The 25230-nt window shown below is 35.3% G+C and overlaps 1 protein-coding gene across 3 annotated transcripts in view; it reads left to right on the top strand.

Annotated features, from left to right (window-relative positions):
- The window catches only part of KCNE4 (potassium voltage-gated channel subfamily E regulatory subunit 4), a 48444-nt gene that overhangs the window by 8874 nt on the left and 14340 nt on the right, over positions 1 to 25230 (top strand). The window contains exon 2 of one of the 3 annotated variants that reach the window (XM_074298606.1): positions 584 to 621. The exons of 1 other annotated variant lie outside the window; for it this stretch is intronic. The gene's annotated coding sequence lies outside the window, so the exon portion shown is untranslated. Of the gene's footprint in view, positions 1 to 583; positions 622 to 22287; positions 22450 to 25230 lie in introns of those variants that run through there. One more of the 3 variants, XM_074298608.1, reaches the window with a different exon arrangement.

The raw sequence follows: 25230 nt of genomic DNA, 5'->3' as shown, positions 1-25230 counted from the left end.
GATAACTTTTTGAGCATAGTTCCAAATCTCTCTCCAGAATGGCTGGATATATTCACAGTTCCACCAACAATGTATCAGTGTACCTGTTTTCCCACATCCCCTCCAACATTCTGCATTACCTTTCCCTGTCATTCTAGCTAATCTGACAGGTGTGCAGTGGTATCTCAGAGTTGTCTTAATTTGCATTTCTCTGATTAATAATGATTTGGAGCATCTTTTCATATGACTAGAAATGGTTTCAATTTCTTTATCCAAGAATTTTCTGTTCATATCCTTTGACCATTTATCAATTGGAGATGGGCTTGATTTCTTATATATTAGAGTCAATTCTCTAATGAGGCCTTTATCTGAACCTTTGACTATAAAATTTTTTCCCAGTTTATGTTTCCCTTCTGATCTTATCTGCATTGATTTTGTTTGTACAAAAACTTTTCAATTTGATATAATCAAAGTTTTCTACTTTGTGATCAATAATGATCTCTAGTTCTCCTTTGGACATAAATTCATTCCTCTTCCATAGGTCTGAGAGGTAAACTATCCTATGTTCCTCTAATTTATTTATAATCTCATTCTTTATTCCTAGATCATGAACCCATTTTGACCTGATTTTGGTGTACGGTGGTAAGTGGATCAATGCCTAATTTCTGCCATATTAATTTCCAATTTTCCCAGCAATTTTTGTGATCATCTAGTGCAACCCATGTATCCAAGGAATTCCCACTATAATATATAACAAATGAGAATCTAGAATCTGCTTGAAGAGCTCCAATGAGGAGGAACATATCACCTTTTAGGGAATGTTACCTCTTATTTTACTTTTGGGTAGTTTCAATTGTTAGGTTTTTCCCGATACAAGGTGTGTGTTGTTCATGTAGATTATATGTATATCCAATTGAATTTAATCTAAATGTGTTTCAAGAGGAATCATGAATAGATATCTCAGAAATCTTATTGTCCATACTATTCTTCATGAAAGATTTTTATTATTACCTGAAGGTATGCAAGAAATGGGGGCAACTAGGTTAGTAACACTGTTCTCCATAGGGAGAAAATATTGGACTAGAATTATATCTATCTGTTCCCCCTCAACATATTAGTCTAGAAGAAATGCCTTTTAGATTTAAGCTGCTTAAATCACTTAAATATGATGTAGCTTATATCCAAAAGCTGAGGTCTTGCTCACTAATGATATGACAGGAAAGGTCATCACAAATAGTGAATAGTATAAAAATCCATTTGTCCAAACAAACATCAAAAAGGAATGGAAGATAATCTAATAGAAAATACTAGAATTAACTAAATTTCCTCCTGGGAATAAGATATTTTAATTTGCTTGAGAGAGAATTTTTAATCTTACCCACTGGGAAATCCCCTGAAACCCCTAGAGAAACAAATTGGAAATCAGGAACATATTGGGGGTGGGGAACAGTGGCAAATTTTCTCTCAAATTTCCTAAGTTTTTCTCTTTTACTCTGGATTTCTCTCCAAAGAGGGTTTAGAACCATGAGTGCACTCTCTCAAAGCACTAAAGAAGAAAAGGTCTCTGTTCTCCCAAGCTCTCATGACAATTCTGCCCCAAGAGAGATATGTAAAGTCAAGCAGTTGTTCTTTTCACCAAAGGAGGGGATTTTATGCAAATATACTAGGTCAAAGTTCCTGTGCTGATCAGTAGTGGGAAAAGGTCCTATAATTCCAGCCTGTGCAAGATGGCAGACTGATAGTCTCAAAAACAAACATACATAATGCCTCAAACAAATAAAATGTAGGTAAGATATATCTACATTTCCATTACCTACAAGGTTAGTAATCCCATCCAAAGGAAAAGAAAAGATAAAAAGGAGATGAAGTTCATCTGGCATGATCTGTTCTTGGTGAAATCAAGCTGATTTTTTTGTAATGACTGCTTCCTTTTGATTTATTCATCAATCATCTCTCTAATGATTCTTTCTAGAATTTCCTTAGGAATTGAAATTAAGCTTATTGGCCTAGAGTTGGCAGATTCTTTCTTTCTTTCTTTTTCTTTCTTTTTTTAAAAGGATATGGAGAAGACAATGTTTTATTTTCTCCAGTTTTGTAATACCTCACTGCCTTGTCATGGCAGAGGGGCTTGCATATAGTGCTATGAAACTAAAAATAACTAAAAGTAATGAAGTGGCTGGGCCAAAGCTGAAAGGAAGCTCGGTTGGGATGAATCTGGTGATGAAAGGAAAGTCCAGTGCCAAAGATCAATATGGCATAGGAACCTAGAATGTCAGATCTATGAACCAAGGTAAGCTGGATATAGTCACAGGAGATGGAAAAATTAAACATCGACTTTTTGATTGTCAGTGAACTCAAATGTACTGGAATGGATGAATATAATTCAGGTGATCACTATATATACTACTCTGGGTAAGAATGCCTGAAAAGAAATGGACTACCCTCACAGTCACTGAAAGGGTTAGTGTCTACTCAAATACAAGACAAAATCGCAAGCACGTCCACTGATTCCAAAGAGATCAAAATCGATCAGTTCTAGGAAGACGTTCAACATCGAGCAATATCATCAAAAAAGAATGTCCTATTCACCATAGGGAATTGGAATGATAAAATAGGAAATCAAAAGACAATTGGAATAACAGGCAAATCTGGCCAAAATTTGGTATAAAATGAAGCAGGAAAGAGACTGATAAAGTTTCATCAAAATAACTTGCTTATCATAACAATTCTTTTCAACAACCCAAAAAACAGCTCTAAATATGGATACCATTGGATGATCAAAATTGAAATTAGATTGATTATATAGTTTGTAGCCAAAGTTGGAGAAGCCATATACAATCAGTCAAAACAAGATCTAGAGCTGACTGTGGCTCAGATCATGAATTTCTTATTACAAAATTCAGATGTAAACTGAAAAAAGTAGGAAAAACCATCAGACCATATAAATATGACCTAAATAAAGTGGAGCTGATAAATAGATTTAAGGAATTAGATCTGGTCGGTAGAGTGATAGCAGAGGATGAGATGGATAGATAATGTCATGGAAGCAATGAACATGAGCTTGGATTGACTTCAGGAGAGAGGGGAGGATAAAAGGTCCTGGATTGCTGTGGTCCATGGGTCATGAAAAATTGGACAAGACTAAATAGCTAAATAACAACATTTCCATGCTAATTTTAAATAATAATGATAGTTCATATTTGAATAGTTCTTGAAAGTTTACAAAAGATTTCCTTGGAATTGTCATTTGGTGTAGTCTGTATATCTAACACCTCTGAGGTGACCTATCAAGATCATAGTGACAGAAATGACTCAAATTCAGATCTTCTAATTTTAAATCCAGTGATTTTGAGTAAAAATATATTGAACAGATAAAGGGAAAAAATTATACTTTCTGTGAACATATTGAACAGATAAAGGGAAAAAATTATACTTTCTGTGAACATTCTATTTCAAAAAAGATTTCTTTAAATAACACATGATTTCTTTATTTTACTTTTCTATGCCATTTAAGATTTGCTTTGTTTTTGTACACATTTTTAGGGACACATCTATTAAATTCTTCTCCAATTTTAGTAGGAAAAGAATGCATATACATAAATGAAGTACATCTCTAATGAACTTTTACAGTGTAAATCAAAAGATATTCAGTTTCTTCATCTGGTCCATCTTATTCTTTAGTCCATAATCAGAGCCAATATTTACAAAGCTTTTATACACTTCATTAAATCCAATCTCTAGGATAATTCTGTGAAGTCAATATTTTAGGTATTAAAATCATTCCAGTTTCACAGGTGAAGAAAACTGAGTAGCAGAGATCCAGTAATTTTCTAAAGTTACTCAGGTAATAAATAATAGAAGTAGGATTCATATTCAAGTCTTTTCTGGTTTTGAGAATGATATTGTTTCTGGTACACAAGCTTGCAATGTCTCCAGAGTGGGAATAGATAGGAGCATCACTTCTCACATTGTACTCTGGCCCTGCTTTGCTGTCTTTGCTCTCTAAGCTGTCATCATTCTGGCTCACATTTTCCATGGGTTTTTGTTTAGATGGACTCCCTTGATGAGTCTATAGGGAAAAGGGAAGTTAAAAACAAATGGGCTTCAAAGATTAAAAAAAAATCTTGATTTAGTCATGAGTGCCCAGGTGTCTATTATTTGTTTAAAGGGCATTAGTGATTTAGAAACTAAGGATATATGTAAAACTATGATCTATGGGTATTTAGTATAGAAAATCTTGATTTTTTCCCCTGAACTCAGTAGTATTTTATTTTTCCAATTACATGGAAAGATAGTTTTCAACATTCATTTTCATAAGATTTTGAGTTCCAAGTTTTTTTTCTCTCTCTCTCCCTTACCTCCCCCTTCTCAACACAGTAAGAAAACTGATATAGATTATATAAATATATGTATATATATATATTCACACAATGATTTTAAACAAATTTTCATATGCATCATTTTATGAAAGAAAAATCAGAACAAAGGGAAAAAAAACCATGAGAAAGAAAAAGCAAAGCAACAAACCAAAGAAAGGTGAAAATAGTATATTTTGATCCACATTCAGTCTTCATAATTCTCTCTCTGGATGAAGATGGCATTTTCCATCCCAAGTCTATTGGAATTATCTTGGATCAATGTATTTCTGAAAAGAGCCAAGTCTATAATATTTGATTAAGACAATCTTGCTGTTACTGTGTTCAATGTTCTCCTGGTTTTACTTACTCACTCAGCATCAATCCATGCAGGTCTTTCCAGGCTTTTGTGAAATCAGCCTGCCCATGATTTTTATAGAACAATAGTATTCAATTATATGAAAACCTTTGATTTTTAAATAGGATCCTCCTACAAGGTACCACCCCATATAGGTTTGATATATCTTTTTGAATGTATTCATTGGCTGAATGGTAGGCAGCCCAAAGTATATACAAAAAAGATTGTGTTTAGGTCACTCAGTGATTGTGTTGACAAGCTGTCCTCTGACATGTTCCAATAATAAATTTTGAGATATTATGTCCTGGTTTAAAATATAAATATGATAAAAATATAAAAAAGTATAATAAAAATAAATAAAAATATAAGTATAATAAAAAACCTGGAATATTAGTTTGTGAGGAAAAACTATAAGGGACACATTTTGGCACAGTAGATAGAGAGGAAGATTTGGAGTCAGATGAGTTCAAATCCCTAATCTACCGCTTTAGTCTCTGTGTGACCTTGGTTATCCCAGTAACCTCCCTTGAACTTAATTTCTTCATCTGTAAAATGAAGGGATTAGACTAGTTGGCCAATAAAAACCAGGTCTATGACCTTCTAATGTTAGGTTCAATTATGACCAAGAAATTGTGACTCTCAGATCCTCTTTGATCTCTCTCCTAATCTCCTCTCATGCATCATCAACTATCTATTGGATATAGCATAGGCTTCCCAAATGGGACATGTCCAAAACAGAATTTCTTATCTTTCCCTAAAAGCTTTCCCTTTTTTAAAAACTCTGTTTTAAAGGATACTACCATTTTCACCTTGAAGTCATTTGTACATCTTCCCACTTTCTCACCTCTCACATCCAATCAAATGTTGAATCTTGTAGATTTTATTTCCATACTATCTTGCACATGGACTATACTGACTCCATGCGAGTAGACTCTGCTAGAGGTACTCTGTTCATGTTTCAAACTCTGCATAACATAGAAAATATAGGCAGTTGCCTAGTTTACCAATATTCAAGTCCTACCTTACTCATGAGTGGAAGTGTGCTATGATCACGCTGCTGTATGATCAGACTGAGCCTCATCATTTGACCCAGTTATAATCAGAATGATTCTGAGGAATTGGAAGGTTGAGCAGATGAACACATATCTGTACTGTTATTCTTATATCAAAAACAACATGAAAGTTTTCTGTGGGATCTCTAAACAGTAGGATTCTGAATGTTTACAGCAGAGAAGGTCACATTTATTTAACTCAGAATAATTAGTTGAGTGCCTGTTGAAAAACTCCAAATTTACTGAGAACATTCATGCTTATAATGAAACATGTGAGAAATATCCTTGTGAAACTTATATTCTAAGTAACATCTCCTTGAAATGAAAATGCTTTAAATGGGAATAGAAGAAGTAAAGAAAATGACTCTTGTGTTCCTGGCTTTGCCGTTCCTTGGAATAGTCACTGTGCTAATCTATATTTTATTTGTTTTTAAGAGTTCTCAAGTTGCATCTAATGGTGAGGGAAGGTGGGTGGGTGTTAGAACACACACTAAACAAAACCATTTTTATGCATTTCATTCCTTACTGGAATAGTTTGAGGAATGAAGTAGAGGGAGAGTCACTGACAGATACAGGAAAGGGATCTATGCCAATAGGTGTAAATTCCATTTGCTTAAGAGTATCTTTCATAAAATGCTACCAATAGGAAGTTCACATTAAGTTACTCAAATCTAGGATAGAAATGAGCCCTGAGATTTGGACATTAACCTATATATTCCTCATTTACATTATTTTATCAATTACAAATCTAGATATGGGAACCTTCACTGACTTGAGATTTTCATGAGGGGTAGTGGATCAGAAAGGGTGAGGGAGCTAATTATTGATCTTGGAAACTCACAAGAAAATTTAGAATTTGCACTATGGATATGTATAAATATCATATCTTGCATTTTATGGAAGAGTTCTCATTTCAGAGGATAGTCTCAGGATTTTATTTCCTGTAATATTTGGGGCCAAAAGTGAATCTTTGGATCACATTGCCCAGTGTTGTGCCTGAGACCACAGGGTGATGCTATTACTGGGAAGCAGTGGGAAATTTAAAGATAAGAAATAGAGTAAGGGAACTTGGAGAAATAAGCTGTGGAAGTGCAGGTAGAGGAAATACCTTGAGAAGTGGTGTAACCATTTAGACATTGAAGGAGCAGTTAGATAATATATTCCAGTGCCAGGGTGAGACAGTTTAGGGGTATCATAGACCTTCTACACCATAAGGACTCCCTTATATTATTATTACTGAAGTCACAATTCTATTTTGAGGATGATTTCTTGATGAGATGTGAAGAGTATTTTTGTTTAAGTTACTTACTGATCCATTGATTCCGATGGAGTTGATTGCATTTGAGGATAATTGACTGCATCATGGAATTTGGGTAACATAACTCTGAATTATAATTGTAAATTTGGCTTTTAAAAGGAGAAGGCACAGAGCTGAGAAAGGACAGAGACTAGCAATAGGAGAAGAAATACATAGATAGGCAGATTTAGATTCCTAGTAGTTGAGCAAAGTCTGATTATTCAAGCAGCCCTATCCCAGGGATCATCTGGATGCCAAAGATGACTGCAAAGTAGAATAAGTTGAGGGGATTCCATGTGATTCTAGGAAAGGAGGGAGTTACATAGCTAAAATAGTGGCAGCAGCTAGCTCCTGATTGCCATACCTCCTTTAGTAGATAGGGACTCAATGGCAAATTACTTATATTTAGTCAAGGTTGGGATGGAGAAAGTTATAAAATGACCAACACTCAATATGGAAATCTGATCTCTTTTTTTTCTTTACTAAATATGTTTAATAAGTAAGAAACCCAGTTTTTCTTGAGTTGAGAAGCAAGAAACAGCTGCAGTGAGAGCCAAAAGATTTTGCAACAGCAACCTAGCAGTTCAATAGTCTCCCATGGGGGCTGATATATGCTAAGAGGACAAGAGCACTGGGATCCTCAAACTTCCCCTAGCCCTTTATTCTTTAGCCATGTTCCCATCAACTGATTGGGATTTTGCAGGTTGGGATCCTAATGAATTGAAATAAAAGGAAAGAAAAGTCTATGAATCTAGATGCAGTTTGGGAATTTTTTTTTCCAGGAAGTTACAATTCTTTCTGTGACCCTCTACAGTGATAGGTTCTTGGGAGAAGATGAGTTGACCATAAACATGTTAAATCAACCAAAGTGATCTTGACCTCAGACATGGAGTTCTGCTCAGATAGTATACTATCAGAGGCATTTCCTCCTGTTGGACAGCACTGTGCCACCAGATAGGAAGGATGGGGAAAAGATTAAACCCTTCACTAGTGGCCTGACACACCTATTATCACCTGTACCCAGGTCACAAGTATCATGGAACTGGTCCTCTCCCCTTTAAGTCAGTCAGTCCTCTGTACTGCCTCTGGCTATTAGGGTCTAAATGTGCTATCAGTTTGCTAAAAGTAGTTAAGGTAAGCATTCTTGATCTGGAATCTACAGATTTCTTAGGGAGTGTCTGTGGATAGATTTCAGGGTGTCTATGAACTTAGATGGAAAAATTATATATATATACATAAAACACACATATGTATGGAATCTATCTAGTCATCCATGTAACATTCTCTCTTTCTCCATCTCTCTCTCTCTCCCTCCCTCCCTCCTTCCTTCCTTCCTTCCTTCCTTCCTTCCTTCCTTCCTTCCTTCCTTCCTTCCTTCCTTCCTTCCTTCCTCCCTCCCTCCCTCCCTCCCTCTCCCCCCTCTCTTTCTTTCTTTCTTTCTCTTTCTTTCTTTCTTTCTTTCTTTCTTTCTTTCTTTCTTTCTTTCTTTCTTTCTTTCTTTCTTTCTTTCTTTCTTTCTTTCTTTCTTTCTTTCTTTCTTTCTTTCTTCTTTCTTTCTTTCTTTCTTTCTTTCTTTCTTTCTTTCTTTCTTTCTTTCTTTCTTTCTTTCTTTCTTTCTTTCTTTTCTCTTTCTTTCTCTCTTTCTTCCTCTCTCTCTCCTCTTCTCTCTCTTTTTTCCTTTTCTTTTTCTTCTTCTCTCTCTCCTCTTCTCTGTCTCTGATTCTCTCTGTCTCTGTCTCTGTCTCTTCTTACCATACCATCTATGCTCCAAGTATACAATTAGGCATCACAAAACCAAGCAGGGATTCTTGGGATGTTTCACTAGGGAGACATCTTTTCAAGTTGATATTAAACCACTAAAGACTATCTTGAGAGTTCAACCAGTCAACAATTTCTATAGCTAACTAAATCTAATATTTATTGTTTAGGCCACATGTCACTGGATTTTTTTTAACCTTTAGTACCTAAACTAAATATTTTATACTAGAGTAGAGGTGTCAAACACTGGGCCTTAGGTCAACACTTTCAAATGCTGTCCAAAGTAGATTAAAGTTAGGAAATATTTAAATTAAAATACAATAGAATATAGATAATGTTAATATGTGATTTTATAAAATAGAAATACAATAGAACATAATGTTATATGTGATTTTATAAGTCAAAATGAGACCCACAGTGACTCTTATGTACTGTTTAATGACCTGTTTCTGTTTGAATTTGACACCACTGCACTGGAATATATGCCCATGTCTTCTTTCTCCAGTCCCCATAGAGAGGGAAAAGCAAAAAAGCCAAACTTCAAACACATTTTTTTGACCAAAATGTTTAATTTGGTAGCTCCACGGAGACACATCTTTAATCCAAGTTAATAGGTTCTAATTTGGTCTCAGTCTGATCTAAAGAGAGAGATTTAGAGGATATGAAAATACATAAAGTATATCTGAAGATTTCACAGAAAATTTGGTTCTTAAGAATGAAGTCTTTTGAAGAGGGAAAAGGAAATATCCTGGTATGATTTTTTTTGAACCATTTACATAAACATCATGACTCATATTCTTTCTAGGTATATGATTTACTTAAAAACCGTTTGAGGGTCTCTGTGTCCTTCTCTCTGCCCAGCCAGATATGCAATTACACCTACCTGCTGTTTCCCATATATGTGGGGTGTGATTTTATAGAAGGAGTGATCATTCTCCTGAATTCTTTATGCAAATTAGTTGCATTGCTTTATTGGGAGACCCTAAGCAAACCATTCATCACTTGAGACTAAGTAGAATACTGGGGCTTATTGGACCTCTAGATGGCAACATTTGGTTGTGGCTGAAAAATGTGTGTTCTCAAATTCAAGTACTCTACAGGTACAGAAATAGGTTAGGACACTTGTTTGTGGGAAGAAAGGCATGTCCTTTATTTAATTGAAGGGAAAGCTTCTGAGAACACTATCTTATTAGCTATTATCCCACACAAACATAAATTCTGAATTAGTCTGGGGCTATGATGACCTAGACTATGGTGTGAGAACTGTGGTAAAATAAATTATATTTAGATTTACAAGAAAAAAATTTAAGCCACAAGATAGAATGAGGAGTGCGTCATAGGAACACGTAGGGATATTGAATTGGATTTAAAATTGGAAGTCATCTAGTCCAGGGCTTCTTGAACTTTTTCCACTTGTAACTCCTTTTAACCTGAAACATTTTTTACGTGATCCTAAGTAGAAAAGATATAATATAAAAGAAGTATACAAATCAAACATTTACTGATAATAAGTCATAATTTGTGACCCCCACATTCAGTTATGGGGTCGCTACCCATAGTTTAAGAAGCTAGGATCTAGTCTGACTGGACTGGATCTTTCCTTTTACAGAGATAAGCTGAGAGTTTTGCATGAGGTTACACAAGTGAAAATGGCAGAACTGGGATTTGAACTCTTATTCCATGAAACCACATGATATTAAGCTTTTGAGGTGTTTTTGTTCTTTTTACTTCCACAGAAATGTAGATTTATTTGGTAAAATGGCTTTGCTGCTTCCTCTTCCCTTCTGAGACTATATAGCAAATACCTTTTGGTGGTTCTGTGCTGAAATCATAATCAAAGAGCTCATTGTAAATTTATATAGGGTGGCCTAAAAGCTTTAGTGGATTAAAACTATGCTAACTCTTTGAGGACATCCTGTATAGAGAATATCAGGTTTTGATCCAGACGAGAATGCAATATATTGGGAAAAGATGACTTTCTGTGGAATCTGAAGTAAACTATATAGCTTTAGAGAGTTATCTGGCTGACTCTGGGTGGCAGTTATTCATAGACATGCCCCAAGAGGAATATTTCCCTCTCTTATGTTTCCTTCAAAAGAAGTGAAACCTTTAGATGATGAACAAGGTCCATTGATGACTCAGTCCCAGAACCAGTTAGTATATTTGGGCTTGATCTTTAAGAGGCCACTATATAGAAGGGCTAGAGAGAAGAAAGAAAGAGAGAGAGAGAGAGAGAGAGAGAGAGAGAGAGAGAGAGAGAGAGAGAGAGAGAGAGAGAGAGAGAGAGGTCAGAAAGGAGAAATGGGACTTCCCACAGAGTACTCTTATCTAGAGAGACCTCAACAATCAAGTTGCCACTAGGAAGGCAATAAATGGAAAGTGTTGTGGAGTAGGGGCTTCTAAAACCAATCTGGGAATGGAAGAAATTTAAGATGGCACCAGTAGAACATCAGAGAATTCAGGAACTCTTGGATTAAGTAAAGGAGTTTCTGGACCAAGAGAAACATTTATTTGAAGCAGAGAGTTTGGGGAGATAGAACAGTAACATAGAATACAATATGGAGGAGAACATCCAACTTGCCCTCCATGTGAACAATGATTCAGAGCATGCTAGTCCACTCTCTAGCTGTGGCAAGTTCTTTTCCTGTTTTGGACTTCTAAGTTCTTAACAGGCAGAAATCTATTGGTGCCACTGTGGGAAAAAAGGGATGTGATATGAAATCCTTTATGATTTCCTAGCAAATTCAAATTCTTTCCTCTTATGGAAAGCCTGAGGGCTAGCAGATTTTATGAGATCCTTGGAAAGATGGGGCTCACCAGGAGGAGAATCGTTTGACCCTCTATCAATCCCAAATGTTTTTCCATTGCTAGGGATAGAAATCTATACTCCGTGTGATACTATAAATCTGGTGAATTGTATATATTCTTGGAGAAAATGAGGAGAGACACCAGAAGGAGAAAGGGGATTACTTCAGTGTTTTAGGAGCATGAATATTATTTCCTTTCATGAGTTTAATAAAACTTCTAAAATCAGTATTTTGTTGGTCTGAGTACTTGCATGGTAGTTGAAGGCTCTTTTAAATATGAACCTAATTCTGGTGTTTTGAGAGTTTGATTATTGAGAAATCTCTAAGAAACTTAGTTTGTGTTAGATAAGACTATTAGTAATGAGCTACAGGTTGCATTTATTTAAGAGAATCCTTGGTTTATATCAACACATTCATAGCCTAGACCCTTTAAGGCTCCTCCAACTAATACTATGTAGGCAGAAATCTACTCTTATCCCTAGGTTTAACTCTTCCCATTGGTGTCTGATGCTCTGATCATACTACTGTATGAATTGGTTACAGATGATAACTTTGGCTCCAACTTATAATCAAAATGACTCTGGAGAACATTTTGGTCATGGAAAGACAATAAAATTTTTTATTTAAAAATCCAAATCTTAAAACACTTGTACTGCTGAACATATGGACATATTGCCATCATATTGCCATCCCACCATATCCTACAATGGAAATAGCATGATGAATTCTCCTTATGTAGGAGTAACTTCCCAACTATTTGCAATTGAGAAAATTTCATTCCTCAACTTAATCCTTAAAATCCTCAACTTAAGGAAGAAACTCAGTAAGCTTCTAATGAATCATGGGAGAAATATCTCAGCCAAACTTTTCTTTTTTTTTTTCTTTTGGCCTGGAAACTGGAGGGATTTCCAGTAAGGTTATGGAAAGTCAATATGAAGAAAAACCAGGCTATTGTAAGACAGAAAAACTCAATGAAAATACTGTGACTTAGCTAATGGATCTATTATATTTGAGTAAATAGTAGTTATTCAATAAATGATTGATTGATGGATTCTAGCAAATGTCCAAATATTTCTACTGTTCTATGCCCATGGAGATTATGTGAATAAGTTTAGAGAAAATAGTGCCAATATTTGCTTTGTTAATCTCCTACCTAAAATTTTAGGTTTACAAGGACCATGTTATTTCTTTCTGAGATATTTTTGTCTCTCAGTTTCCCTTTCTGTCTCTCTCCTAGCTCCCAAACCCATGTTTATCTCTTTCCTTTCTTTCTTTCTTTCTTTCTTTCTTTCTTTCTTTCTTTCTTTCTTTCTTTCTTTCTTTCTTTCTTTCTTTCTTTCTTTCTTTCTTTCTTTCTTTCTTTCTTTCTTTCTTTCTTTCTTTCTTTCTTTCTTTCTTTCTTTCTTTCTTTCTTTCTTTCTTTCTTTCTTTCTTTCTTTCTTTCACCTTCCTTCCTTCCTTCCTTCCTTCCTTCCTTCCTTCCTTCCTTCCTTCCTTCCTTCCTTCCTTCTTCCGTCCTTCCTTCCTTCCTTCCTTCCTTCCTTCCTTCCTTCCTTTCCTTTCCTTTCCTTCCTTCCTTTCCTTCCTTTCCTTCCTTTCCTTCCTTTCCTTCCTTCCTTCCTTCTTCCTTCCTTCCTTCCTTCCCTTCCTTCCTTCCTTCCTTCCTTCCTTCCTTCCTTCCTTCCTTCCTTCCTTCCTTCCTTCCTTCCTTCCTTCCTTCCTTCCTTTCTTTCCTTCCTTCCTTCCCATCCCTATGGTACTCAATATATTCTACCCATTATTCAAACAGAATATAAATAGCTAGAATGGAACAAAGAGAGGTAAAGAAACCAAAACTCATCAAATTTGTTTTGTTATTCTACAGCCTTAATTTTTAGCAGGAGATAAATGCAGCTCTGGATCTTATTTAGTTTAAAATGGAAAGTTTTTGATATCTTAATGACTAGTAAATCATTAATCATGTTAAAAAAAACCTTTCAAACTTTCAAAGAATTTTTGGATTGCATTAAAGACATAAATTTGAGCTTTTCTCTGTCCTAGTCAAATGGTAGAAATTTAGTCTGGGGATTGAGGAAACTAGAATTATGCTATTTAGCTGACCTTGCAGTTTCTAATTAGCTTCAGACACATCAGAAGAGGCAAGTTTTTTTGTTTTTTTTTTAAATTCTACCCCAAATAGATTAATGACAGAAAAGCCTTATCTATACTAAATAGCAGCTCTATTTATGGAAGGAAAAAAAAGGAATCAAAATGCTTGCCCATCAATAAGAAAATAGTTGGTATATAAATGTAATTGAATATTTTTACATAAGAAATGTTAAATATGGTGAGACTGTCCAAGATGGAGGAATATCAGGAAGAAAAACAGGTGAGCTTTCCCCAACAACCACTCCACAAAATTCTAGAAAACATACCAAATTGAGTCACTGTAGGGAAATCCAAGGCGGGGGGATCATAATGTATCATTTTATTATTATTATTTTTTTAGCATAGGTTAGTATGAAGAGGACTGACAGAGAGTTCTTCTGATGTTGGGGATGAGGGGGAGCCTAAGGTGACCAAGTAGAGCCTTCTAGCATGGGGACTGAAGCAAAGCCTGCTTGTCATTTGCACCAGGGCTAGACCTATACAGAGGAGTCTGACTTTGTGCAGGGGCCAGGAAATCACCTGGCAGTTCTGGGTCATAGATCTGGGGCATATTGAAAAGGAGGAATCTGCACTTAAGGTGGGTGTTCCAGAGTAGAGTTTTAGGCTATGTACTAAGCAAGGAACAAGTATAGAAGCAAGTAGCAGTTGTGTGGACCTAAGAGTGGAGGGGAGTGGGAAGTCTCAGTTTCTGCTTAGGCTGAAATTAGTAGTAGAAGAGCCATGACAATAATCCCAGACTGAAAGGGAGTCTGCAGATCTGTGTCACTCTGAACTACAAAACTTTGCAACTGGTTGACAGTGGCTGGTGCCTGTGCCAGTCTACTAGAATGCCAACAAAACTACAGTTGTGTTGCTCAGACCCAAGCCCATCTAGGTCAGGAATTTGTCATATTCATTAGGAAATCAAGGCTCAAGGCTCAGATTTTGCCCTAAATCAGATTGCTTTGGGAGCTTTGAATACTTGTAAGGATCACATTCTGAACCATCCCCGACATTCTGGAAAAAACCCACCACTCAATACCCAAGAAAGCAGCAGCATTAAGACACCCTAGAAATGCAGACATTCTATTCAAAAGTAGAAAGAGTCTGGTCCTAATAAAGTTTGATGTTAGGAAGTAAGAAGAATAAACAAACAGAAAAAAGAATCTCAACATAAAGAGCTACTATGATAGCTAGAGCTGTCATGTTGGATAGAACTGGATTTGGGGTTAGGAAGATCTGAGTGACTCCAGGCAAAACACCTAGCCTTTTATGACCTCAGTTTCCCCATCTGTAAATTGGAGATAATAATAATACCTACCATACAGGGTTATGTGAAGGTCAAATGACATAATTTACAATCTTCATTATAAACCTTTAATGCATCATGAAATGCTATCATCATCACCATCATCATCATCATCATCATCATCATCATCATCATCATCATCATCATCATCATCATCATTATCATTGTGATAGAGATGCTCAAGATATGAATGGAAGGAGAGTGACTCCAAAACACTTATACAAACAAATTCTCAAATAAATACACAAACTTAACACAACTAGTACATCAGAATTCCTGGAAGAGGTAAAGTAAAAGTTTTTTAAAGCTATAATAATGGTATAGATAAAATGAGAGCACTAGAGGGGAAAATGAAAAAAAAAACAAGATCTGTGGAATAAAAGATTGGAAAAATAATTAAGAATTTCTATAAAGGTATAAAACCTAATTTAAGCAACAGAATTCATAAAAATTGGAAAGACCAAATAGAACTTAATGACTCCACAAAACAACAATTAAAAACAAATTCAAAAGACTAAAAAAAAAAGAGAAGAAAATGTAATATATAGTGAAAACAACCATATGGGAAATTTGGGAAAATGTGAGAAGATATATAATGTGGTGCTATTTAAAGAAAATAGTATCAAGAGACCAAATCAATTCTAAGGCATTTATTAATACCTATTATGTGTCAGACACTGTACTAAGTCCTGAGACTTTAAAGAAAGGCAAAAATAGATCCTACCCTCTGGAAGCTAGCATTCTAATAGGTGAAACAATAAGTAAATGATTAGTCACATACAAGATACACAGAGAATACATGTAAGGCAACATGCATGAGAGGGGAAATTTTTAGTAAGGAGTTGAGAGTAGTTGGAAAGGCTTCCTACAATAACATAAATAATGCTAACCATCCAAAATAGACACACTAATGAATTGTAATGAGCAATCTTGGTTTTGAAGAACTGATAAGGAAACACATCTTCCTTCTAGTAAAGAGGTACATTGTTTGACACATTCATTATCTCAGTTGATTTTGCTTAAATGTTTCTCTTTACTACAAGGAAGGGTTCAGTACTGAAAATCATTAAGGTATACAAACTAAAGTTGTAAGAACCAATGTTTGACTATTTTATAGAATATAGCTAATCAATCAATTCTAAATGGCTTTGACCAACATAGTTGATTTGGTGACATAGTTTCCATCTGGTTCAAGTAAGAGGTAAACATTGAAGGAAATGACACAGTGTGTGGGTTTGGGGACTATATAATACTTCCAAATTGGTATAATTAATGGTATAAAAGTCTCTTTCTGAGCACTGATAGAACTCAAGAATATTTCTCTTGTGGGCTCTGATAGTTGCTTTGCATTTATTTATATAATGTTCTTTTTCTTGCTATTTCCTATTTTCTAGCTGGATTCTAGTTTCTTTGTTGCTAAGAAAATTAAAATGAGCATATCTCATTATTGTCTGTGATTATAACTTTTTTCTAGCGAACTAAATATATACAAAGGTTCCAACCATCTAATTAGTAGGGATAGGGAAATTGGGTGGTTGTTTTCCTTAGGTGTATGAATGTTGTTATTATATTTCTAAACTTTTGAATTTAGAAGATATATTATTTTTATTCCATGTCTTCAATGTTAAGGACAAACATATAGTAGCAGAGAATTAAATATCATCTATCTCACATGACCTACTCTTACTTGAAAACTTGAATATATTTCATTGTCTCTGCTTAAAATTAAATTACATGCAACATAAACTTGCTTTTCATTATTTCATGTATTGTGGAGTCTTTGGGATTCAATTTCTCTAATGATTAATTTCCTGTCCTATTGGTTTATTTGTTTCTGTAAAGGAGTTTTTGTAAAGATATTTGTAAAGTTTTTTGTAAAAAAAATCATAAGATTAAAAAAAAAAAAAACATCCTTACCAATAAAGTGGGCTGAAACTGAGACCAGTTCTGATAGATATATACGATAGATATATTCTAGAGCTGATTTTTTTCCTTTTGCAATGAACAATTCTTAGAATTTCATATGCTCATTTTTAAAGCTTTTTCCTTTCTCCTTGAATATGGATTTTAAAATAATGAACTTGAATTCTGAATATAATTTGATGCTTGCTCATGTATTAACTTTCTTTGCTCCCTAATTCAAGTGTAGCTGTTTTGAAGTAATAATTTATGCAACTCATGGCCCAGTTCCTAGGACTTTCACTTTATCATTAGATCATACTAGAGACATAAATCCAATAGTAAAAGCATTTAATTAAGATGTGAAAAAACATAAATAGTCCAAAAGAGGATTAAATAGTGAAACATATTTTGCATACATACACAAAGGAATGCCATATCCTATACCTCCATAGTATAATAATAGAATTCCCTTTTAATTCCTCTGGCTTATTTGCATAATGTTAGTGCTGTATCATTTTGCAATTTACAGTCCCAATGGAAGACAGTACTGTCTGCCACCTGGAGACTTTCCTGGGAGACCCTTGGTGCAGAATTGGAAGAAAGCTAAAAATTCTTACATCATCCCAGAATCATCATGCTCTGCTAATGCTGCCAGGCATATAGCTATTCCGTTGCATATGATCATCTTGCCTCTCCTTTCTTTACTACTATTAGATTTTCTCTTTTTTATCACCTTGCTACTTGACTTTTATTTTTTTTATAATCTCCCATCTTGTAGTACACTCACCATATTGTGAGTTTATTCACAGGAGTCTGGGAAACATAGTTGAGAAAATCTCTCCCAGTAAGTAAAGCTCTCTCAGCCTCAAGCATTATGGGAAATGCTGGGAACATTTTCTAGTGCACTAATGTATAATAAGAACCCCTTCTAAGCCATTAAGGCTATTCTGTAAAACCACACAATACAAACAACTATAAACTGAATCCATTATGTGTGTCTGTCTATATGGGTCCATGATAGGCAGGACTGCCAATAAGTAATTTTTAAAGTGTTTATCTTCACGCCTCTCCTCTCTTCCATTCTCTATTCACATCAATCCTTACTATAAACCTGTCCCCTCTCTCCCTTTTAAACCAACTGTCTTTAAAAAAAATTCAAAATTTTTTTTCCCCAATTACATGTAAAGATAGTTTTCAGCATTCATTTTTGTAATATTTTGAGTTCCACTTTTTTTCTCTCTCTCCTTCCTTTTTCTCCGTCCTCCCTAAGACAGCAAGCAATCTGATATAGGTTATACATGTACAATCATTAAATCATTTTTCAATAAAAGATTTGAAACTAACATGGAACTTGAAGTCTCAGCTTAATGGACAGGGTCCAATCTTGAGGATATCATTTTCTTTACTTCCCCTTTCTCTAGACTTTTCTTTCATAGACTTACCCACAGCCTCGTTGTCATGGAGAAAGTTTTGTCTTGGACTCTGCTATCATGAGTGGTGATGATTTTTTCAGACCACTATTTCAGGAAAGCCCTAGCCACCATGTCTTCCTTCACTCAGCACTTTCTGGACACAACCTTTCTTCCATGACCTTGCCTACCATCTTGATGTGTATTGTGTCATAATCTTAATCCATATGATTCTCATTCCACTTTCCTTAGGGTCCTAAAATCTTAGCACCACCCTATTGAATCTCTTTTTGAAATCTCACAGAGATCCAGGCAATTTGAGATCTCCTGGAAGGCAAGTATCCTTGTACAGCTACATAATCATTCCCCTTCCTCCTATTGAACTCTCATTATTTGAACATTTTACTACGATAGCACGGTATACAGATTCTTTGCTTTTTTGGACCCTTCTCCCACTCTGGATTTCTTGCTAATACCCTTGAGAGAATCTCTCATGAGGTCAGATGATAATATAGAGCTGTGAAAATACTGGCTGATCTGCAAAAGTGGCTCAGGATAAATCATGAAATTTGTCTTCTATGCCTCAATGTCCCTTTTATGTATACTTTTGTCTCTTTACTAAAACCTTCCACTCTGCCACTACTCCCCATCAATTTTTGTTTCCTTCTTCCTTTTCTATTTTCCATAGCAAAGCCTGATCACAGGAAGATCCAAAGTATGACCTTGAATCCTATGTCACCTCTCCCAGGATGTCTTGAATTTAGGCCTTGTTTTTAACTGCACAGTTAAATTCTTATCCTTTCTTAAAAAGGAATTTAAAGTATAAGGAAGTGTAATTATATATAATACATATATAACACGTAACATATCATGCATGTATCTATGTGCATAAAATCTATATATGTAATATATATACATGATGTATATCTATATGTTAGCAAGATCCATCTGTTTTTCTTTCCTCAAGCCAGAAATGAGCTTAAATTGTTTTCATACATATACTAGGAAAAAAGAAGGAAAAATAATTTCTAGTTATTGAGTTAGACTTAGGTTTTGATTTAAGGTATTTAGGGATAGGCAAAGGAAAGATTTTCTTGGTGGGGAAGATATGATTCAAAGCTCACGTTTATATAACTTCTTATTGTTACAACTATAAAGACATGATCTCATTTGATATGAAATAATATCTTAATATATAGGATATTCCAGAATTCTGCACTAAGACCTCAAGAATATCCTGTATTTGAAGGACTATTATACAAAGAAAGAATTGGATTTTTATTTTAGGCAGCTCGGCAGAGTGAGATCCAGTTCAGGTAATGGCAGTTAAAGGTAGCCAAACTCAAACTCATTATAAGGAAGAACTCAATCATGGGAATTGAGCACTGTGTCACTATAAATGTCCAAGTATAGGCTAAATAACCTTTGGGACCATTTGCTATATAGCACCTGGCATCCCCCTCACTTGTGGTTTCCCAGAAAGCTACTTCTGAATCTTTGTAGGTCACCACCCACTTAAAACCATACCTCATAAACCCACATCAGTGTAATTACTTTTAGTAGGCAAACCAGAATGCCCATTAGTTCAAAGCAAAAGTAATTTTGTTAAACGCATAGTGATATATAACAAGGAAATACATGAGTACATTTTCCCCATAGTTGACTATATACACAGGGAAAACATGGAACCAGAAAACTCTCATGACGAGGGTACAATGCATAAGATAGTAAGAAAATCTATGAGGGTGGATGTATAGGGGATATACATATGTATAGGGAACATATGTGGGAGCATATGTACAGGGAATATATAAGGAAAGGTAATATATTTGACCTGTGGGCAACTTACACTTTTGAAGTCATGGAGTTGGTCAGTGTCCTCTGGATATGAACCATATTTCTCTCAGTTGGGTGTTTCTGCTGACTTGTTCTATTTGTATCTGATGAATTGCTGCTGATTCTTTAGGTTGCCATTTTCAATTGTGCTCCAGTTCTTTCCCTGAGTTAATGTTTTTTGCTGCCAAGAATTGGTCTTCAATTGGGATGAGTCTTCTTCCCCATGGTGAGAGCAAGCTTACTTTACAGCTCTTTAACTTATACTTCAGGGGAAATATCTATACTTATACCTTTATCTATGTATCCTTCCCTCCTTTCCTCTCTCCCTCCTTCCCTTCCTCCATTTTCTTTCTTTCTTTCTTTCTTTCTTTCTTTCTTTCTTTCTTTCTTTCTTTCTTTCTTTCTTTCTTTCTTTCTTTCTTTCTTTCTTTCTTTCTTTCTTTCTTTCTTTCTTTCTTTCTTTCTTTCTTTCTTTCTTTCTTTCTTTCTTTCTTTCTTTCTTTCTTTCTTTCTTTCTTTCTTTCTTTCTTTTTCTTTCTTTCTTTCTCTCTCTCCCTCCTTCCCTTCTTTCTTTCTCTCTCCCTCCTTCCCTTTCTTTCTTTCTTTCTTTCTTTCTTTCTTTCTTTCTTTCTTTCTTTCTTTCTTTCTTTCTTTCTTTCTTTCTTTCTTTCTTTCTTTCTTTCTCTTTCTTTCTCTCTCCCTCCTTCCCTTTCTTTCTTTCTTTCTTTCTTTCTTTCTTTCTTTCTTTCTTTCTTTCTTTCTTTCTTTCTTTCTTTCTTTCTTTCTTTCTTTCTTTCTTTCTTTCTTTCTTTCTTTCTTTCTTTCTTTCTTTCTTTCTTTCTTTCTTTCTTTCTTTCTTTCTTTCCTTTCTTTCCTTTCTTTCCTTTCTTTCCTTCCTTCCCAACAGCTCTATCTAGTTAGATAACTAGAAAAACTTTTAGCCATTTAAAAGTGTATCTTTTGAATATTCTAGTTTTAACTACTACTCAGGCTATCTCAAGTTAAAATTTTATTCAAATTATATTCTGAAATTCCTTTGAATTCCTATCAAACTCCTGAATCACTAAACAAGGTCCACTTCAACATCCTAGAGACTCCCATTTAGCAATACTACAGAGGAACTAGTTAGAAAGGGTATAAAAAGATTCTCATCAACCCTCAATCTCTACCTCCCTCCCAAAATAGCTCTGGTTCCCATCATGCAAATTTACTCAGGAGCAAGAATGAAAAATTCTGGCTGAACCCAGTGAAGCTTGTGATCTTTGCCTTCCACCCCCCTAGAACCAAAACATTGTTTTTCTTACATAAGTAAAATTCTACTATGATGAATATGCCATTGTGTCATAAAAATGACTTTGGGTTGTTGAAGGCTTTGCTAATTCTGGAAAGGCTTTGGTATTCAAAGTGGATCATGTGTCTGTTGAAGGAGAATTAATCTAAGCACAAAAAGACTCAGGTCATACATTTATTTATTTACTTATTTTGTCTGTGGCAAATCAAGAAGTGATTCTACTAAGTTGTAGAAGCAGTGGTGATCTGCTTTTGAGGAGATAGTTTTCATGTAGATGAAAACATGATTCCTTGAAACACTAAGTTCCTTGTAAATGTCTAAATAAATTAATTCTTTAATTTCAATCCTTTCCCATGCCCTCCCCATTTTTGTTCACACTACTGCCAAAGTACTATTCCTAAGACTAAAGTCAGATTATATTAATCAAATATGTTCAGGGCTTCCAATTGGCTGTAAATACAATCCAGGCTCATTAGTTTGGCATTTAAAGTTTTCCACAATTCTAACTTCTACCAGCCTTCTAGGCTTGTTTCATATTACTCTGTTTTACATCCAACCAAACTCTACCTACCTGCTCTCTGAGTTTGAGCTTTTATCTCCTATCTCTTTTGTGACCCCATTTGGGGTTTTCTTGGCCAAAATACTAGAATAGTTTGCCATTTCCTTCTCTAGCTCATTTTACAGATGGGGAACTGAAACAAACAGTGTTAAGTGGCTTGCCCAGGGTCACACAGCTAGTATCTGAAGTCACATTTGAACTCAGGCCATTGTGCTATCCTAGTTTCATAGTGTAGGGAAGGTCTAAAGCACCTTTGGCAGCAGTACCAGGGCAGATGGTAGGGCCTGGTAGTATTCTATCTTACCAGAACATATAGAGTTGATGACTCCAATCTCATCTAAACTGGGAGGGCCATCAAGCAGCTTGGATAAGTTCTGGGCTAGAAAGAGAAGGGTAGAGAAGGAGAGAATGTGAGTAGATAATGAATTGTCTTATTTGGGTTTTCTCTCAGGAAAAGGACCAGGGAAGAAAGAGATGGGTAGATGCCTTTCCACTATAGTCCCAATTCTGTGCTTAATTTATTGTGCTGAATTACCTATTTATAAATGGAGATAATACCTTAGTATTTGCCTTATGGGCTTTTAGGGTCAGATGATATGTATGTATGCAAAGTACTTTGTAAATTTTAAAGATCCATGTAAAATGTCAATTACAAATGTTATTCTAAGTCTCAACTTATATTGTTTGCAAAGCAACCCACTATACTCCTTCCTAGCTACTCCTGGGTAGGTATTTATATTAATGGATTTATTAATGTTTATTAGCTTCTGTTGACTGTCATACACCTGTTTCCTTTTTGGCTGACCAAAGAAAACTAATTAAGGCTTCTTGGGATCACTTTTGTAACTCTAAGCTCTGACAGTGGGTTTTCAAATAATTGAGTGGGACTGAATGGAATTTCTTTTCCCAGAGATTATAATCCAGAGAAATAAAGTAAGGATTAAGGTTCCTGAGCAGAGTCAAGTCTAGAATGAGCAGACTAGATGAGACTTACCTAACAAATTGAATAAAACATTGCCTCTCCTACTCAGCAAACAGAAACAATCAACTGGCCTTATCTCTTCAATTCAGTATCCAGACTAGAGGGGTAGAATAGTTTGAGTTTCAGTTGAATCTTTTTCTTCCTTTTGAAAACATAGAAAGACCTATGGTGGATAAAAAGAGGAAAATACAATGATTTGCATCAATGGGATAAAATAGTATAAAAGATATTTATAAAAGAAGAAAGTTGGGGAAATTAAACAAAAATTTTTAAAAATTAAAAAAGGGAAAAAAGTTGGATGATTCATGGAATGAGTGAGAACTAACAGGCCAGGAGATACACTGAAATCTATAAAGTGTTAAGTGAACTGGAGAAGTTTTTATGTGAGATTTCTGGGAAGACAGACAAGAAACAATTTAAGAGGAAGGAATGAAGTATTTTATTGAGGACCTGTTAAGTGCCAGGCATTGTGCTAAGTACTTTACAATTATTATCTCATTTGATCCTCACAACTCTGAGAGGTAGGTGCTATTATTATCATCCCCATTTTATAATTGAGGAAACTGAGGTCAAACAAGTGGTAAATGATTTGCCTAGTTTCACACAGCAAGTAATATCCAAGAATATATTTAAACTCAGGTCTTTCTGACAGGCTCAGTAGTGAACCCACTGAAGAGTCCATCTACCTTCAGATAAGAGGACATAGATGGGTTTCAATCTGTGCTGAAGTCATGAGGACACATAAAAATTAATCAATTTCTTTGCAGAACTGAAAACACACCATTCTTGGAGAATAGCTTTAAAGACAAGTTTTGTGTAGAAGTTCCTAGTTTTGAGTGTCCTTTATACGTCATGGAAAGGCCATAGTTGGAACCTCTAGGAACATTAGTCTTAATGTAACAGTTATAGATGGATTGCTGAATGAAAGCTACAGCAACTTTTAAGGAGAATTGTGTTTATAGTGTACTGATGGGGGACCAGTTCCTTCCATATCTGAGATCCTATTCCCTTGAGTCACCAAAAATGTTTTAAAAGTTTGCTTCTATTTGACGAGTAAGCCAGTATTATATCAACCACAAAGGCAGAATCAGATAATGTAGTGACCTCTGCTCTCTTCCTGCCAGCATGGAGCCTCTATTATATCAAACTAATGTTTGTAGCTAGCATCATCTCTCTATTCCCAGGACTTTAAGATTCTACAACTTCCTTCCTTCCTTCCTTCCTTCCTTCCTTCCTTCCTTCCTTCCTTCCTTCCTTCCTTCCTTCCTTCCTTCCTTCCTTCCTTCCTTCCTTCCTTCCTTCCTTCCTTCCTTCCTTCCTTCCTTCCTTCCTTCCTCCTTACCTACCTCCATTCCTCCCTCCCTTCTTTCTTTCCTTTCCTCCTTTTCCTCCTTGTTGGTTAGCTAGGAATAACTGGGAATAATTTGCTTATACTACTTATCGATTCACAGGGTTGTTGAATGGATTTGTTTGAAATCTATAAAGTGCTATATAAATATGAGTAGTTATAAGTCATTCAACAGATGAAATTATTTGCATTCAAACCTAGCTGCTTTTTCTGTGACTACTAATAGTGAACATTTATTATATGCCAGGCATTGTGCTAAGAACTTTATAAGTATTATTTCATTGGATCCTTATAGCAATCATGCAAAGTAGTTACTATTATAACCCCTGCTTTGCAGATGAACAAACTGAAAAAAAGAAGGAAGTGGCTTCCCTGGGCTCACAAAGCCTGAAAGTATCTAAGGCCAAGTTTGAATTCTGGACTTACTGATTCCAGGCTTAGCCACCTAATTGTCTCTAGATAATAAACACTTTATTATCACAATGAACAATTAAAGGATTCAATTGTTTTTCATCTTTGCATTCCCAATTGCTAAAATGTTTCCTAATCTTTGTGTTCTAGATCAGCTGTCTTCCCTGTCTTTTGTATTCTGGATCAGCTGTTTCCCCTGTCTTTGCATTCTAGATCATTACCTGTCTTTGCATTCTAGATCACCAGGGTTACTGGTCTTTGAGTTCTAGATCACTTGGGTTCCTTGCTTTTGCATTCTACATCACATGTTTTCCCTGTCTTTGCATTCAAAGATACCCAGATTTCCTGTTTTTGTGTCCAAGATTACCTGAGTTCCTTGTCTTTGCAGTCCAGATCACTGGATTTCTTGTATTTGGGTTCCAGATCAGCTATTTAACCTGTCATTGCATT

Source organism: Sminthopsis crassicaudata, chromosome 3 (genome assembly GCF_048593235.1).
Source record: "Sminthopsis crassicaudata isolate SCR6 chromosome 3, ASM4859323v1, whole genome shotgun sequence".
NCBI classification, from domain to species: Eukaryota; Metazoa; Chordata; class Mammalia; order Dasyuromorphia; family Dasyuridae; genus Sminthopsis; species Sminthopsis crassicaudata.
The sequence above is the reverse complement of the archived record's forward strand: the minus strand, read 5'-3'. Positions and strand labels throughout refer to the sequence as shown.